This window comes from Lactuca saligna, chromosome 1 (genome assembly GCF_052625555.1).
Source record: "Lactuca saligna cultivar CGN05327 chromosome 1, ASM5262555v1, whole genome shotgun sequence".
NCBI lineage: Eukaryota > Viridiplantae > Streptophyta > Magnoliopsida > Asterales > Asteraceae > Lactuca > Lactuca saligna.
The window spans coordinates 97,937,146-97,953,176 of NC_136417.1; the positions used below are offsets into that span (position 1 = coordinate 97,937,146).

Below are 16,031 nucleotides of genomic sequence, written 5' to 3' on the forward strand. Positions count from 1 at the left end.
TTTTAAAAAGAACTTCTCCACTTGCCAAACATCTTTTGAATTTTTTTTTTTAATTTTTTTGGAAAATCGAAAAGTCCAAAAGTTATTTTTAAAGCAATCCTAAGGAGTGAGCAAAAACTGAACCGCAAATCGAAACCGAAAAACCGAAACTGAAATGAAAACCGACGATGTGGTTTTTTAATTTTGCAAAAACCGAAAATGTTTGGTGCGGTGCAGTTTCTAATCTTATAAAAACTGCAAAAAATCGAACCACACCGAATATATATATATATATATATATATATATATATATATATATATATATATATATATTAAGTGTTGATATTTATAAGAATGAAGAACTCACGACAATTAAATTTTTTATAAATATAAATATCTATCTTATGAGAGAATGATTATATATTTTTAAGCATATATAGAGATATTGACAAGAACAAATAATCTTTATTATATTATTTAAAATTTGAATATGAAGAGTACTAGTGATGATAATATTATTTTAATAAATATATTAATTGATATTATCATATGTATATGTAAAACAAATATTATATTTTATGCATATTATATTCAAGTATTAAAAACATGTTGGATGAGTAGTTATGTCATTTGAGTTCAATCTAATAAGTGGTGGTATTGGTTCATCTGTATATAAGTAGTTATGTCATTTGAGTTATATTCTTCATTCGAGTCAAAGTAACTCATTGAGTAGTCTGAATTTTAGTAAAAAGGTAAAAAAAAAAAAAAAAAAAAAAACAACAGAACCACAAAAAACCGCAAAAAAAAAAAAAAAAAAAAAAAAAAAAACAGAACCGCATAAAAGCCGAAACGGTGCGGTTTCTAAATTTCAAAAAACCGAAGTTGCGATTTTCAGTTCGGTTTTAACCAAAAACTGCACCAAAACGCACAATGCTCACCCCTACTAAACACCCTCTTAAAAAGTTGCTTGCTAGCTTAGATTAAAAAATTGTTTCTTTATGTAAGAAGCTTTTCTAGTTAGAATATTATTTGTAAAAAAAAATAAATAAATAAATAGCAAAATCTAAAAAAAAAAAAACCAGAAAAATATATTTAAAAAAATAAACCATAAGTTACACGTAGCCCTATCGAAAATACCCATTAGCCGAATTACCTGCTCGATTTTTTTGGGTATCGGGTTAATTTTTTCGGGTAATTGGGTAACCCGATTTTTTTTTTTTCAGGTCGGGTAAAAGGTAAATGTATTGGGTTTCGGGTATACCCAAATTACACGAAATATATATAACAAATAATGGTCCAATATGGCAATATCCCTTTTATCCGTCTCAATTCCCAAATCACAACCCAATTTACTTTACCTCGTTCTATTTTCTCTACATCAAAAAAACCCTTGTCCGCCTCTTCGTTCGTCACTATCGATCAACTTCAGTTGTTCGTCGCCACCTCCTCGCCGGTCATCAGGTCATCGGCTCACCGCCACCTCGCCAATCATTAGGTCTTCATCGGCTCGTCGCAGCATCACTTTAACTCGTCACTACTCCAAGAAAAAATCTCAATTTTCAAAATTTGAGCACGACATACTTATTTCATTAAATTTACTTTTAGGTCCCATTAAAAAAAAATCGGGTATTACCCGAATTTAGTTTGGGTAGGGTAACGAGTAAATCTTTTAACATGAATTACCTGACCTGAATTACCCGAAACCCAAAAAATTTACCCGATAGACACCCTTTAGTTACACGGAAAATTTTTGTGTGAATATGATTTTTTTTTTTTTTTTTTTTTTTGGTAGAGAACCCTAAACCTTCGATCCCAACGCAAAAGAAAACCACAATATTCTCGCCATCTCCCTCCCTTCATTCCTCGTCAACTCACCGTTTCCGTGCTATATATCTCGACGTTTCCGTGCTATATATCGCCGCTTCAGGTAAATGCGAACTCTGCTCATCCTTACAAGTTACTTTTCCTTGAATCGAATTCAAGATATTGTTCGTGCAGAGTCTAGATCCTGAACCAAATAAATACTGCTCTGTTCATTTGAAAATAAGCTGGATTAGGTTTATGTTTTGGAGTACAAAATTGCGAGGGGATTTCTTTATAGATTTAAGAAATTGTTCAGAAAAGTCTATATGTCATTTGTCACTTAAATCATCTTTGTCACACAATCTAACCTAATCCTTTTGTAGCTACTTGACACTAAACATGGTTGGATGATGCGTAGTCTGTGTATATTGGTTTCAGTAGTTAGCATCTCATATCTGTGTTTGGATGCCATTAGTATTTAAAATGTCTAATTTGCCCCTGCTTAAGTTTTTTTTAACCTTCCTTTCAGTTCCATGCAGCAAACATGATCTTAGAAAGGGCATGACTTGTTAGGTTCAAAAACATATCATTTGAAATAAGCTCCTGAATGTTAGTTGAAATCCTTCAGATGTATGCAGTATGCTGATAGTATTTCTAGTATTACAGAAATTTGAATTTGAAAAAAGATTGTTGTTGCTATGTTTTTGGGGATCTGTAAAATATCATGTCAAGATTTTTTTTTGTTTGTTTAGATTCTCTAATTGTTTGTTGACATCTAGTTAAAGCTTGAAATTGCCTATATGTTTTACAATTTCTCTCATGGGAGATGATAGTGGATTTTTAGTTGTTTTGAGAATGGTATTTGATGTTGATTTGTTCGTGGATTACTTAACTGAAATTTAATGGATTTTAGTTAGACAACAATAGGGATGTTTATGTGCGTAAATCAAATGAAAACAAAGGTGTTGTAGGTTAAATGAATAAATTGGTTCAATATTTTTCTTTTTGCACTCGAAAATAGCTGGAAAAAATAGGTTATTCTATATCAATACTTGACTATATCCATATCCATGTTGGTTAAAGCAACCAAATTTAGCACTAATTAAGCTATATAATGGCCTTTGAACAAATAAATCAAAGTCAAAGGCTACAAGACACATATAAACATTAGGTTTAATCTCATAAAAGACTTTATATTTTGTGTTTATTCCAGATTAAACCTCAATTTTTTTTTTCTCCGAAAAAGACCTTGTGTTTTTTCATTTTTTTCCGATCGGGCTCTTTTAGACATTTTTTTCCAAAAAAATTGTAAAATGCGAAGGTTTTTTCGAGAAAAACAAAAAAAGCTGAGGGTTTATTTGAAAGCATTTAGAAGGTTGAGGGTTTGTTGGAAAAAATACGAAGTTAAGGGCTTTTTCGGAAAAAATGAAAAAAATAGGTCTTTTTTAGGCAAAAAATAAATTTGAGGTTTAATCCGAGAAAAACACAAAATATAAGGTCTTTTATGAGATTAACCCTAAACATTATCCATGATATAGCTCCAAATTCAAATCGAAACTATAAGAATGGGAGTAAAATTGGCATATTAAGACATTTAGCGTTCATATAATGAACTTTAAACATTTTTAGGCGTATGAATTCACATGGCAAAGTTTGGAGATGCATATGTAATGCATTATAAATTTATAATTTCTCAAATTTTATTTATTGAGGTTTAAATTGTTTGTTGAGATTTAAGTTGCATATTAAAAATGTTAATAATTTGGATTTTATGTAGATGAACTTTTCACGAGATCTAATGAGGAAAGCCAGTGAAACCAACTTTCATAACCAATAGCGTAGTTCTTAGACAACACGATGATAAAAACCCGAGATAAGTAGAAACGCAAAATATCAATACCTTCTTGGATGATGAAGAGATTGAAATAGGAAAATATCTGAAACCAGAATTGGAGAGTGCAATTAAGGCATCTCGGTCTTCTATTATCGTGTTGTCAAAGAATTACGCTACTTTCAACCATATTGTCAACCCAATCTTTTATCACGTGGAGCCCACCCGTGTCAAGAAGCAACAAAGTAGCTTCGGAGATATAATGCCTAACCATAAACACATGACCGAGGCAGAGACAAATGCATATAAAAGGAGTGAATTCGCTTATAGAAGTTACTAAATTAATAGGAAATGATGTTAATGGAAGGTAACCACTTTCTTACCTGTATTTTCATATGCCTATAGTTTTGTTTGATTAACTCATGAAGTGTTAATATCACCTTCTCCTTATGCATTTCAATAAGTTTCCTCAATATCATTAAATAGGCATATATTTCATTGTTAAGGATAAAGAAGATGCACAAAATATAATCTTTCCTCTTATGTTATGCAGTTATATATGAACCTTAGTTATGGAAAGGTCCGGGGTGTTGGGGTAAAATTGTGCAATTTTCGGGGGTTTTGTTCTGTAAAAAAGTATATCACATTATTGGTTTGTCCCAAAATAATTGTCCATTTCTAAAAATAAATAACATTTTTACCGAAATACCCCCTCAATATTACTTAACCAACTAAGCATTTAATGGAACATTAAATGCAAAGTAAGGACAAAACTGTCATTTTATTGTATAAAGTTAGTGGTAATTAATGTTTTTTTAATCTGTGTTTTTTGTTGTCGGACAATAATTTTGGGACGGAGGGAGTATTATACAAACCTTATTATTTCAAAAAATAGATTTAAAACGTCCAAACCATCAAGCTAATAATACAAGTAACCATCAATATACTAGTAATAAATTTTAAATAGTATAAATTATGTAACCTTAGGTACAAACACAATATGCATTTTTTTTTATCTGTAATACCTTAAACACCGATTTAGTTGAAATAGACCCGTTATAGCTTCGAGCTGATATGCATGTATGGTATACGGTATTTTGAGGAAGTCATTTTTTTTTTTTTTTTTTTTTTTTTTTTCAAATCAGTCATGCTGATGCATTAAAAGAGGAATTCAAAATTTTGAATATTAGGCCAAATCTTGACTCTATCCCTGTTATATCTCCATCTTTACACTTTACAAGTTCCCTTTGACCTCGCACACCAATATCTCGATTCTTCCCAATTTTGAGTTGAAATTGAACGATCCACTGCTCTTCTCCCCAATACGCCACAACCAATGCAGGCCTCTCTCCAGGAATTAAGACACAAGGTTGCACCATTGCTCCTCCTTTGTAAGTCGATTTCATATTCCATTTTAAATGATTTATTGTTTTTGGCAGGTTATTTGGTAGTTGCAGAGGGAGAAAAAAATAGGATTGGATATGAGATGAACATCATAGTTTGTTGTAGGCTCTTCTAAGACATTGAGATAAAGAATTGGATATGAGATTAACATGTTTTCTGACCAATTTTGATTTTTTTTTTTGGATTTTACTTAGGAATCGAGTGGATGGTCTGTCATGGATCAAGTAGATGTTGCTACTTTCTATTTGAGAATGTCGTATCACCAACCAAAAAATATATTGTTAATATAGTTGGCTGTTGTTGCTGCTTTGTATGTACATAGTTGTGAAAGCTATCACCAAAAGAGAACAATTCAAGAAAGGAAACACTCATTTTCCACCTTATATCATTGTCTTCATATACAAAAGGTTCTAATTTTTTTGATATAGATAGCATCAGTAGTTTAGCACCCTTAATGGACAAGTAAGAGTTTGTACCCTCATTTTCATTTAAGTTTCTTATTTTTTGTTTACTGCAATTATAATAGAAATTACGGATGATAAACGTACGAGTTTTATAATGGTTTTAGAAATTTGATTGATTTTGGGAGCAATCTTTGAAGTTTGTAGACCTAATTATAAATGAAATGAAAGTGTGTTTTTATATATTTGGTGTCCGTACAAATTTTTGTCTGTTTGTATCTCCTATCTCGGTTTACTTTTGTGTCTACTATATTTTAATACATAATTGGTTATAGAAAATCGATCATTTAAAAGTTGTCATACAATTTGCCTATAACTGAACAAGCATGGTTGCACTTATAAATTTTTGTTGGTTATATATATGCTGATATGGATTAAAAGGACGTCAAATAAAGATACCAACAACTAAACCCACAGATCATATAAAAAGCACCCATGGCTAGACCTAAAATTGAATAACTATTTATCAACCACATGAAATCTAACACCCCACTCCCGAGTTCATTTTAAGGAGAGAAAAGAAAGAAAATTTGTGGAAATGAGAGGAAAGTAAAAGAAATTGGTGTTCTTGAGTTTCATTAAAGGAAGGAAGTGGAAAGAAATGAAATGATCACTTTCCCTCCTAACTTTTCTTCCGATTTAGAAGGATTTTGAGAGGAAGAACAAAATGTTTAATTTTCCTTTCATTTTTTTCCAACTCGGGAACACAAAAGACGAATTTTGTTTCCTTTCTTTTCTCTTATTTTCTCTCCTTATTTTCTTTTCTCTTCTCTTCTTTTCTTTGCTACAACTCGGGAACGAGGTATTTTATATATATATGAATGTCATTTGAGAACTTATAGTTTCTCGATAACCAAATGAGGGCCGTTAGATTAAAATAATAGAAGGCTGAGATGTTTTGTGACATTTTTGTAAATATTTGAATAACTTAAACACGGGGGTATCAGATTGAAATTAATCGAAGGGCATTTATAGTACTGGAATCAGATCTTTCTCATCATCGTTCTTTCTCTCTCAGCTTCATCGTTGTTTGTTCCAATCCAGAACCATCATCCAAAATCGATATTATCACTCATCAAATCTCTTTCTCTGTCTCCATCCGAAGTCGCTTTTGCATTCACACTGACAATGAAGTTCGTCTAGTAAGTACCAACATCCTCTACTGATTATTTGAACTTTGTTGAGAATTGTAGGCTTCTTATCCAATGTTTTGAGTATTTTTCCTTTTTGTCTTTGGTTGATTTTGACTGTATATGTTTTTGATGAAGTATAACAACGAGACAGTTTCGATGGATCTCAAGAATGAAACTGTTTTCACTAGACAATCACAAAGCTTTATCGACTTTGTTTATATTAACTCTTCACTGTACAAAGTTGGTGTAGTAAAACAAAACCATGTCCGTTTATCTATTTCAATATGTTTTAACAATTTGTTTATTATTTTCAACCAATATTGTAAAAGGGATAAAAGTGTATTCAAGGATTTGAATGAGAAACCTTATGTTATTGAGTTGGATGAAAGTGGTGAGTGGTTGGTGACATTACGTTATAATGCTATCCATATTTGACATTACGTGTGAATCACATGTCATTTATATGTGATTCACATATGAATCACATGTAAACCACTTATGAATCACATGTGATTCACATGTAAATGACATGTGATTCACATCTGGATCACATGTGATTCATATATAATTCACATATGAATTACATTTAATTCACATGTGAATCATATAATGTCTGGTTCCTGGTATGTATTTAATTCAAAATTTTATTCACTTTTGTATAGAAACTCGACGAGTTGGAGGACCCAAACTCGTCGAGTAGGAGTGGAATTGGTCACGAATGATAAAGTCTACTCGACGAGTAGGACTAGCAAAGTGAAACCCTAATTTTCAGGGTTTTGTACCTTATTTAAACACCTTAACCTCCAAAGGATTGCCTCATTTATAGCCTCCAAGTCCCAAACCCTAAATCTCGAAACCTTAATGCCTTGTCTGAGCTTGTGAGTCATTCTTGAGAGAAAACTTTTGCATTTGAAGCTTGTGGAAGAAGAAGAAGGTTTAGGACTCAAGAAGAAAAGAGTAGATCCAAAAACTTCACTCTATTTGCAGCATTTTCTGGTAAGCAAGTCAAACTTGCTTAATGATTTCTTAGATCTCTTCATTGTCACTTTTATTGAGTTTTTTGGTCCAAGTAGCATGGTCCGTGGAAAATGGACATCCCAAGTGAGTATACTTCCAGATCAATGACCTTCAAGGGCTTTCATGGAATAAAGGTGCAAACTTTATGGCCATTGAACCCCCATGAAAGCTCTAGGATGTCATTTTGGCCTTTTAAGTCCCAAAGGCCATGCGTGGAGAGAAAGACAGAGACTTTACGTGTTCAAATGGTTTCTAGGGTCTAGATCTTAGTTTGTATGCCTTAGCTTGAAGTATAAATGTAACGTCCAAAAAATCAGTACCGAAAATTTTCTTTAAATCATTACCAAAGTCATATTCATAAAACATATCATAAGTCATAACATGAATTCAGAGTATCATTTACAAAACATATTTTCACTATCAGAGTAAAACATCCCATGCTAACTAATCAAAGGTGTGTGCCATGCTATCACCCCGAGCTCTTCCCTCCGATACTAGAAGTACCTGAAACCAAAACTAAAAACCATAAGCACGAAGCTTAGTGAGTTCCCCGACCTACCACATACCCTGATAAAAACACATACATCACATACTAGGCCACACTCGCTACCTCGGGCCTCGCCCGCTACAACGGCCCCACCGCTCCAGGCCCCGCCTGGCTTCGATCCCCGATCGGATACAGATCTGTTTCACTCAGGCCTCTCCTGTCACTGGGCCTCGCCCACTAATCATATAATAGCACATAAACATATCACAACACATAAGCTAAACATATACTAATGAATCCTGTCCTAAGGCCTCGCCTATCTTGTGCCTCGTCCCTGACCTGCTGCTGATGAGTCATGGAACCCCATCCACGCCCTTACTGGTGGTGAGATACGGGCCCAGCCCACACTCACTCATTCCCTAACTTGGGGCCCGCCCCTGCTCTGCTACTAATGAGATGTGGAACATCGTCCACACTCTGCTATTGGTGAGATGCGGGACCTTGCCCACACTCACCACCCTACCAGGAACATACAAGTATCACACAGACAACAAGTATACTCTATCATGCAAACCATTCCTTGGGCACCCGCCCGCTATCAATGGACCTTGGTCCTAAATATCATACTGGCATACAGTGCCTAGGGCTAACCCCTGGGTCTTCCTACTCATATCTACATGGGCCGGCATTGTGGCCTTAGGCCGATTCACACAAAGGGAAACTCATCTGGAACCGCTGAACTTGTTGGTAATCCCTCTAGCCGCTATTTGACAATTCTCTCTGAACTGCTGCTCCTCTAGCTCCCTGAGCTACCCATATCAATATAGCACTTAGTCAAACTATCCTCCGAAGCCAACTAAGTCCACTCTGGTCAAAGTCAAAGTCCTGATCAAAGTTAACCTTCCAGGTCAACCTTACTCGCCGAGTGCATATGCTCAGAATCCTTTCATTCACGACTCGACTTGCCGAGTCAGCCCCTGACTCGCCGAGTTTACTGATTTCCAAGTCTTGACCTGTCCAACTCACTGAGTCCCCACTCAACTCACTGATCTGAGTCCTAACTTGAAGGTTTTGGGGCAAACACGCTTAACCAACACACCAAAAAATGATACTTTATGGATCTCTGGGCCAAGACACACCTAGATCTGAAGTAGTAACCTCAAATCTGGACTTCTAACTAAGAACGATTCCTTATCATACCAAAATGGCCCCAAAACATCATCCATGAGAAGATCTAGAAGCAACAAAGGCAAAGTGACAGATTGTTACCTTCAAACTGATGCTCACAACAAAAAGGTTGGATCCTCCAGCTCCTTAGTGGTCAAATCCTCCAAACCTTCCTCTTGCAAAAGCCTTAAACCCACTTCCTTCCTTTTCTCACTCAACTAGGGTTTGGAATTGTATATAGCAGCTTCTGGCCGACAAGGGGGACTAAGGAGAGGACTTAAGTTCCTTTAAATAGGGTGCAAACCCTCGGATTAGGGCTTTCGTCGATCAGACCAGACTCGCTGAGACCACTTTCCGACTCGTCGAGTCGGTCACTTATTCCATAACCCGGATCCCGCTCCGACTCGTCGAGTTCACCTATGGACTTGACGAGTTGACCCCTTGACTTAGGGTTTTCCTTTCCTTTCTTAGCCTTTCTGATTTTGAGTGTTACAACTCTCCCCCACTTAAACTAAACTTCGTCCTCGAAGTTCGCTATGGCCAACTGACCTCCGATCTGCCTTCAACACTCTGTTTGGGAAACCTAACACCCGCTGACTACCTTTGCTGGCCTTTCGCCCGATCATTCTAACTAACATTAATCCTTGCGGATAATATTCTCGGGTTAACCCTAACCCTGGCCATCCTGGAAACACAACTTCCTCAACTGAAAAACCTTCTAGACACTTTTCACTGCTAACTTAGTGTTGAGCACCCCTTGATCAACTAATTGTATTCCACCATAGACTGCTTACTATCACTGCCTCTGATTGAAAATTTCTGTTGTCCCTTTTCTGCCTTCTGGATGAATCGAGACTACCTTGGTCCTACTGATCTATCAGTATCTGGATTATCGGCTCCCACCAGTCGCTATCCCCCAACACAAACTTCTAGTCTCCCGTCAGCGACTCCCGAGGAAACTTAGGATACCTAATACCGCCTCCTCTACTCTGCCATTCTCGCGCTACAAGTCCTGGGATCCTCGATCCCCTAACTGGGCCCTAAGGTCCTTACCAGGTCCCACCTATACTACTAAAACTCACTGGCCTCGCCCATGGGTCCCTCCTAACTATACTACTGAGCCACCTTGCTCTAAGGTCTCACATATACTGCTACTCTCAAACGGACCTCGCCCACGGGTCTCACCCAACTACATCCGGGATCGGCCTTTCCCAAGGTCTCACCTCTCTAGGGCTATGCAGGCAAGCTCCATACTATCCTCATCTACTACCCATTCCTGATTCCTACCTGGATCACTAGGAGGTACGAGTTACCCGTAGCCTTACCGCACCTTCCACCTCTAGCTTTCTGACACAAAATGTTGCGGCTCTCCCGCCGCTCTACCGTGCTCTACATGTTGACTCTACCACTTGCTATTATCACGAAAGCATCCCATGCTATCGTCCTCAAAATCCTCATTCCAACTCTTTCGAGTCCTGCAGGTGATCCACCATTCTGAGATTCCAACCAAATACCAACCATCTTGATTACATGATCTAGCTGTTGGGAAGTTTCTCAAACTTCCCACCCGGAACTCATCAACCCATCCATCCCTGTGCTACTTCTTTTCCTTCTCAGAGATCGTGTACTCATCCTAGATCTGCCCGCTCTTATCATTGTACACTCGGAGGGTTCTCCCCCACCTTGATCTTGCCTATACCTCACTGCTCAATGCTTGAGGAGAATTCCCAATCTTCTCCGCTATACCATGAACAATCTGCTGATGAACCAAGCTTGCCATAGCTAGAGACCTAACCAATCCACCACTCAATAATACCTTACCGAATCCAGCAGGTCACTACTGAGTTTCACACAAGCATGTTATAGTTACTTCATCCTAAGTAACATGCTTCCCTAAGGAACCATTCCCTTAACTACCACTTTATTATCCAAGATATGCAGATGGCATATAACTAAATTGCAAGCAAGCCGCTAAATTCTAAAATACTCATACCACAAACAATGCATAACTATAACAATATAATCATAAACAGAGAAAGCAGAAAACGGAAGACACATACCTGCAACGTCCGGAGCTACTCGTGTATCCATGGTAGTCATCTGAAAAGCCCTGCCTCCGTTGGCGCCTCTGCTCGGCCCTGATGGTCGTCTGTGATCCTTAAACTTGCAGGGGCAGGTGCTATCACCCGTCCTACCAAAAACAAACTGGGGCACTGAGCCTTCTTGTGGCCCCGCTAACTGCAGTAGAAACATATCAAATTTGATCCTTGTGTGGTGGTAGTAGTACAATCCCTGCTAAAATGACCAGTCCGGCTGCACTTGAAGCAGCCCGAATCCCCACCACTACCACTCCTACATGCACCCTTGTGCGTCCTGCCGCACCTCCCGCATCGGCCGCAGCTCAGGTAATCCCTCGATTTCGAATCTGACTCCTTGGGCCTTTTGTCCGAACCTATGGCTACCTGAACCTCATCCGACTTCCTCTTCCGGATCTGCTCCAAATAATCTCCATCTCTCTAGCCCGAGAGATCAAATCTTCCAGCGTCTTAAAGCCGGACCTGCTCACGAACTCCCTGATGTCAGCCCTCAACATCTCGTGATATCGGGCCTTCTTCATCTCCTCATCCGCGACATACTGCAGAACAAGAAGGGCCCTCTCCCTGAACTTGGCGGTGATCCCCTCTCCCTGAACCTGGCCGAGAAATCGCTCCATGTCATCACGTCCAACGCGACATCATCACCAATGGCATGACCAACCTCCTCCCACCAATCCCTTGCTCTTTCCTTCAGAAGACAGGAAGCGAGTCTGACCTTGTCCCCCTCGGGACACCGGCTCGTATGGAACGCGTTGGCAATATCGGCCAACCATCTGCTGCTAGTGATGGGGTCCCTCGCCCCATGATAATCTGGCGCTCTGCAATCTCTAAACTCTCGGAATGTCAAATTATGAGCTCCCATCAAATCCATCATCTCTGTACGGAAGGCTCCCAGCCTCTCATCTAAAATCTCCAGTATACCCTCCTTGACCGTGCCAAAGATCACAGGAGTCTGATCTAGGATACTGCGCGTAACCTCCGCTGATATAAACTCCCTCATCCGCTCCTCTAGCTGCTCGGCTTCTGAACCCGAGCCTGATCACTCCTCGGTGCCTGATCCGCCCACTGGCCTCTCTCGCAATGTCACCATGCTGAAAACATAACACAATAACTATCAGAATACTCCTCACTGCTGAGGGGTCATACACACACTACCAGTTTCCCGGTCTTATCTCGGCCTTTCTCGAATCGAGTACGGATCCTTGGCTTTCAGTAGTATGGGCCCATACTACCTTGCACATCTATTTGGTACTTTCCTTAAGAACTGCTTCGACTCCACCTGGTCCCTTTTTCTACTACTACTGCTCTCAACACTATCTCATCCTAGGCTTACCCTAGGGAAACCTCTAACTCAACTCAAACCAGTCCTCAGCTGCTGAAGGCCTCCTTGTGATGCCAATTAGCCATCACCTGAATACCATCACATGTGACGAGGCTCGGATAATCCTTAGAGTAAAAGACTCTTCCCTACAACGGTTGGACTCATACAAGAGCTGCGCAATAGGGCCAAATCCAACACTCTGAGATTATTCAATCTTGATCACATGTGACGTGACGTATTCATCTAATGGGTAACTCCCATCACTCAGAATCCCTCAAAGCACAAAGCAAGCAACTTTCAGGCATGCGAAATTCTAACCATAACATACTCAACAATCATAACCTCATATCAAGAATCTGTACTAGCATGCGACATAAGCTCATAAAACCTAAACAGGCTATCCTACTATCGTCTAATCAACACTATCATGCAGCTCAAAGCACATATAACAGACACGTATGGCATCCTTCCTAGATCCTTAGTCCTAATCTTGCATGTTGTTCTACTAACTGATAATCATAACATAAACTTGTATGGGTATTTTTGGGGTACTTACTTAAGCTCGGCTGATTGCATGCACCACACCCTTTTTCTCTTATCAAAATTCTTTTCTTTCTGAATTCTTTTCGCTTTTCTAAAACTGTTTCATTTCTAAAAACTCTTTTTATAAAACTATCTTTTCATTTTGAAATTTTTTTTAACCAATCCCTTAGTTTGAGTTCAAATACACCCGAGAGTATGTACGAATCCCTCAAACCAAGGCTCTGATACCAACTTGTAACGTCCCAAAAATCCGTACCGAAAATTTTCTTTGAATCATTACCAAAGTCATATTCATAAAACATATCATAAGTCATAACATGAATTCAGAGTATCATTTACAAAACATATTTTCATTATCCGAGTAAAACATCCCAGGCTGACTAATCAATGGTGTGTGCCATGCGATTTCCCTGAGCTCTTCCCTCCATTACCAGAAGTACCTGAAACCAAAACTAAAAACCGTAAGCACGAAGCTTAGTGAGTTCCCCAACCTACCACATACCCTGATAAAAACAGATACATCACATACTGGGCCACGCTCGTTATTTCGGGCCTTGCCTGTTACCTCAGGCCTCGCCCGCTACAACAGCCCCGCCACTCCAGGCCCCTCCTAGCGTCGAGCCCCACTTGGATACATATCTGTTTCACTCAGGCCTCGCCTATCACTGGGCCTCACCCACTTATCATATAATAGCACATAAACATATCACAACACATAAGCTAAACATATACTAATGAATCATGTCCTAAGGCCTCGCCTATCTTGGGCCTCGTCCCTGACCTGCTGCTGATGAGCCATGGAACCCCGTCCACGCCCTTACTGGTGGTGAGATACGGGCCCAACCGACACTCACTCTTTCCTTAACTTAGGCCTCGCCCCTGGTCTGCTGCTAATGAGATGTGGAACACCGTCCACACTCTGCTATTGGTGAGATGCGGGACCTCGCCCACACTCACCACCTTACTAGGCACATACAAGTATAACATAGACAACAAGTATACTCTATCATGCAAACCATTCCTTGGGAACCCACCCGCAATCAATGGACCTTGGTCCTAAATATCATACTGGCATACAGTGCCTAGGGCTAACCCCTGGGTCTTCCTACTCATTTCTATATGGGTCGACATTGTGGCCTTAGACCCATTCACACAAAGGGAAACTCACCTAGAACCGCTGAACTTGCTATTAATCCCTCTGGCTGCTGTCTGACAACTCTGTCTGAATTGCCGCTCCTCTAGATCCCTGAGCTACCCATATCAATATAGCACTTAGTCAAATTGTCATCCGAAGCCAACTAAGTCCACTCTGGTTAAAGTCAAAGTCCTGATCAAAGTCAACCTTCTAGGTCAACCCTACTCGCCGAGTCTGCCTACTGACTCGCTGAGTGCATATGCTCAGAATCCTTTCATTCACGACTCGACTCGCCGAGTCAGCCCCTGACTCGCTGAGTCTACCAATTTCTGAGTCCTGACCTGTCCAACTCAATGAGTCCCCACTTAACTCATTGATCCGAGTCCTAACTCGAAGGGTTTGGTGCAAACATGCTTAACCAACACACCAAAAATTGATACTTTATGGATCTCTGGGCCAAGACACACCTAGATCTGAAGTAGCAACCTCAAATTTGGACTTCTAACTCAAAAAGGCTCCTTATCATACCAAAATGGCCGCAAAAGCATCATCCATAAGAAGATCTAGAAGCAACAGAGGAAAAGTGGCAGATTGTTACCTTCAAACTGATGCTCACAACAAAAGGGTTGGATCCTCCAGCACCTTAATGGTCAAATCCTCCAAACCTTCCTCTTTCAAAAGCCTCAAACCCACTTCCTTCCTTCTCTCAGTCAACTAGGGTTTGGAATCGTGTATAGCAGCTTCTAGCCGACAAGGGGGGACTAAGGAGAGGACTTAAGGTCCTTTAAATAGGGTGCAAACCCTCGGATCAGGGCTTTCCTCGATCAGACCAGACTCACTAAGTCCACTTTCCGACTCGTTGAGTCAGTCACTTATTCCATAACCCGGATCCTGCTCCGACTCGTCGACCTCACCTATGGACTCAACGAGTTGACCCCTTGACTTAGGGTTTTCCTTTCCATTCTTAGCCTTTCTGATTTTGCGTGTTACAATAAATGGGTTTTGGATCAAAATCTAGGACTTAAAGAGTTAAGGTTTGAGCTAAACCCATGAAAGGAGGCTATTAATAAGTAAAGTTGGAAACTTTACCCTTAAAAGGACATTTTCAGTATGTAGATGAAGTATGGAGCCTAGATTTGAAGGATAGGAGCTTAATCTATTAATATGGCTTAACAGACTGAAGAACTCGTCGAGTCCATGGAGGAACTCAACGAGTTGGGTCAAAGTGTCCCGATTCTGTAAATAGAAAAACTTGATGAGTCAAGGATGACTCGACGAGTTCACTGGAGAAGTCCGATTTTCTGGATAGGAGGAACTCGACGAGTTGAGAAAGAACTCGACGGTTTGGATCGCAATTTCAGGGTTTATGATTCATGGAACTCGACGAGCTGATGGATTAACTCGGCGAGTTGAATCAACCTAGGATGTTGACTTTGACCAGAAGGCTGACTTTAACAACGGTGTTGATTGTGACTTTGACTTTGACCAAAGTTGACCCGTAAAGGGGTTGTGAGTATGAAAGGGTAGTTAAAGGAAATCTTTTATGTGTAGGAATTTTAGTGGGGTTGATTTTAGAGCCGAGGATAGTTCAACTACTTCACGACATTTGAGGTGAGTTACCTTCCAGTAGGAGTGGGTCGAAGGCACTAATTCC

At 39.3% G+C, this 16,031-nt stretch overlaps 1 long non-coding RNA gene across 2 annotated transcripts; it reads left to right on the top strand.

Annotated features, from left to right (window-relative positions):
• The first annotated feature begins 1,765 nt into the window (after positions 1-1,765).
• LOC145042144 (uncharacterized) lies at positions 1,766-5,400 on the top strand. Of its 2 annotated transcripts, XR_013680552.1 has the most exons (3): positions 1,766-1,906; positions 3,560-3,980; positions 4,759-5,400. It is a non-coding gene; the product is annotated as an uncharacterized LOC145042144 (long non-coding RNA). The 2 variants fall into 2 exon arrangements; XR_013680551.1 differs by having other exon boundaries at positions 3,560-5,400.
• Positions 5,401-16,031: the final 10,631 nt, after the last annotated feature.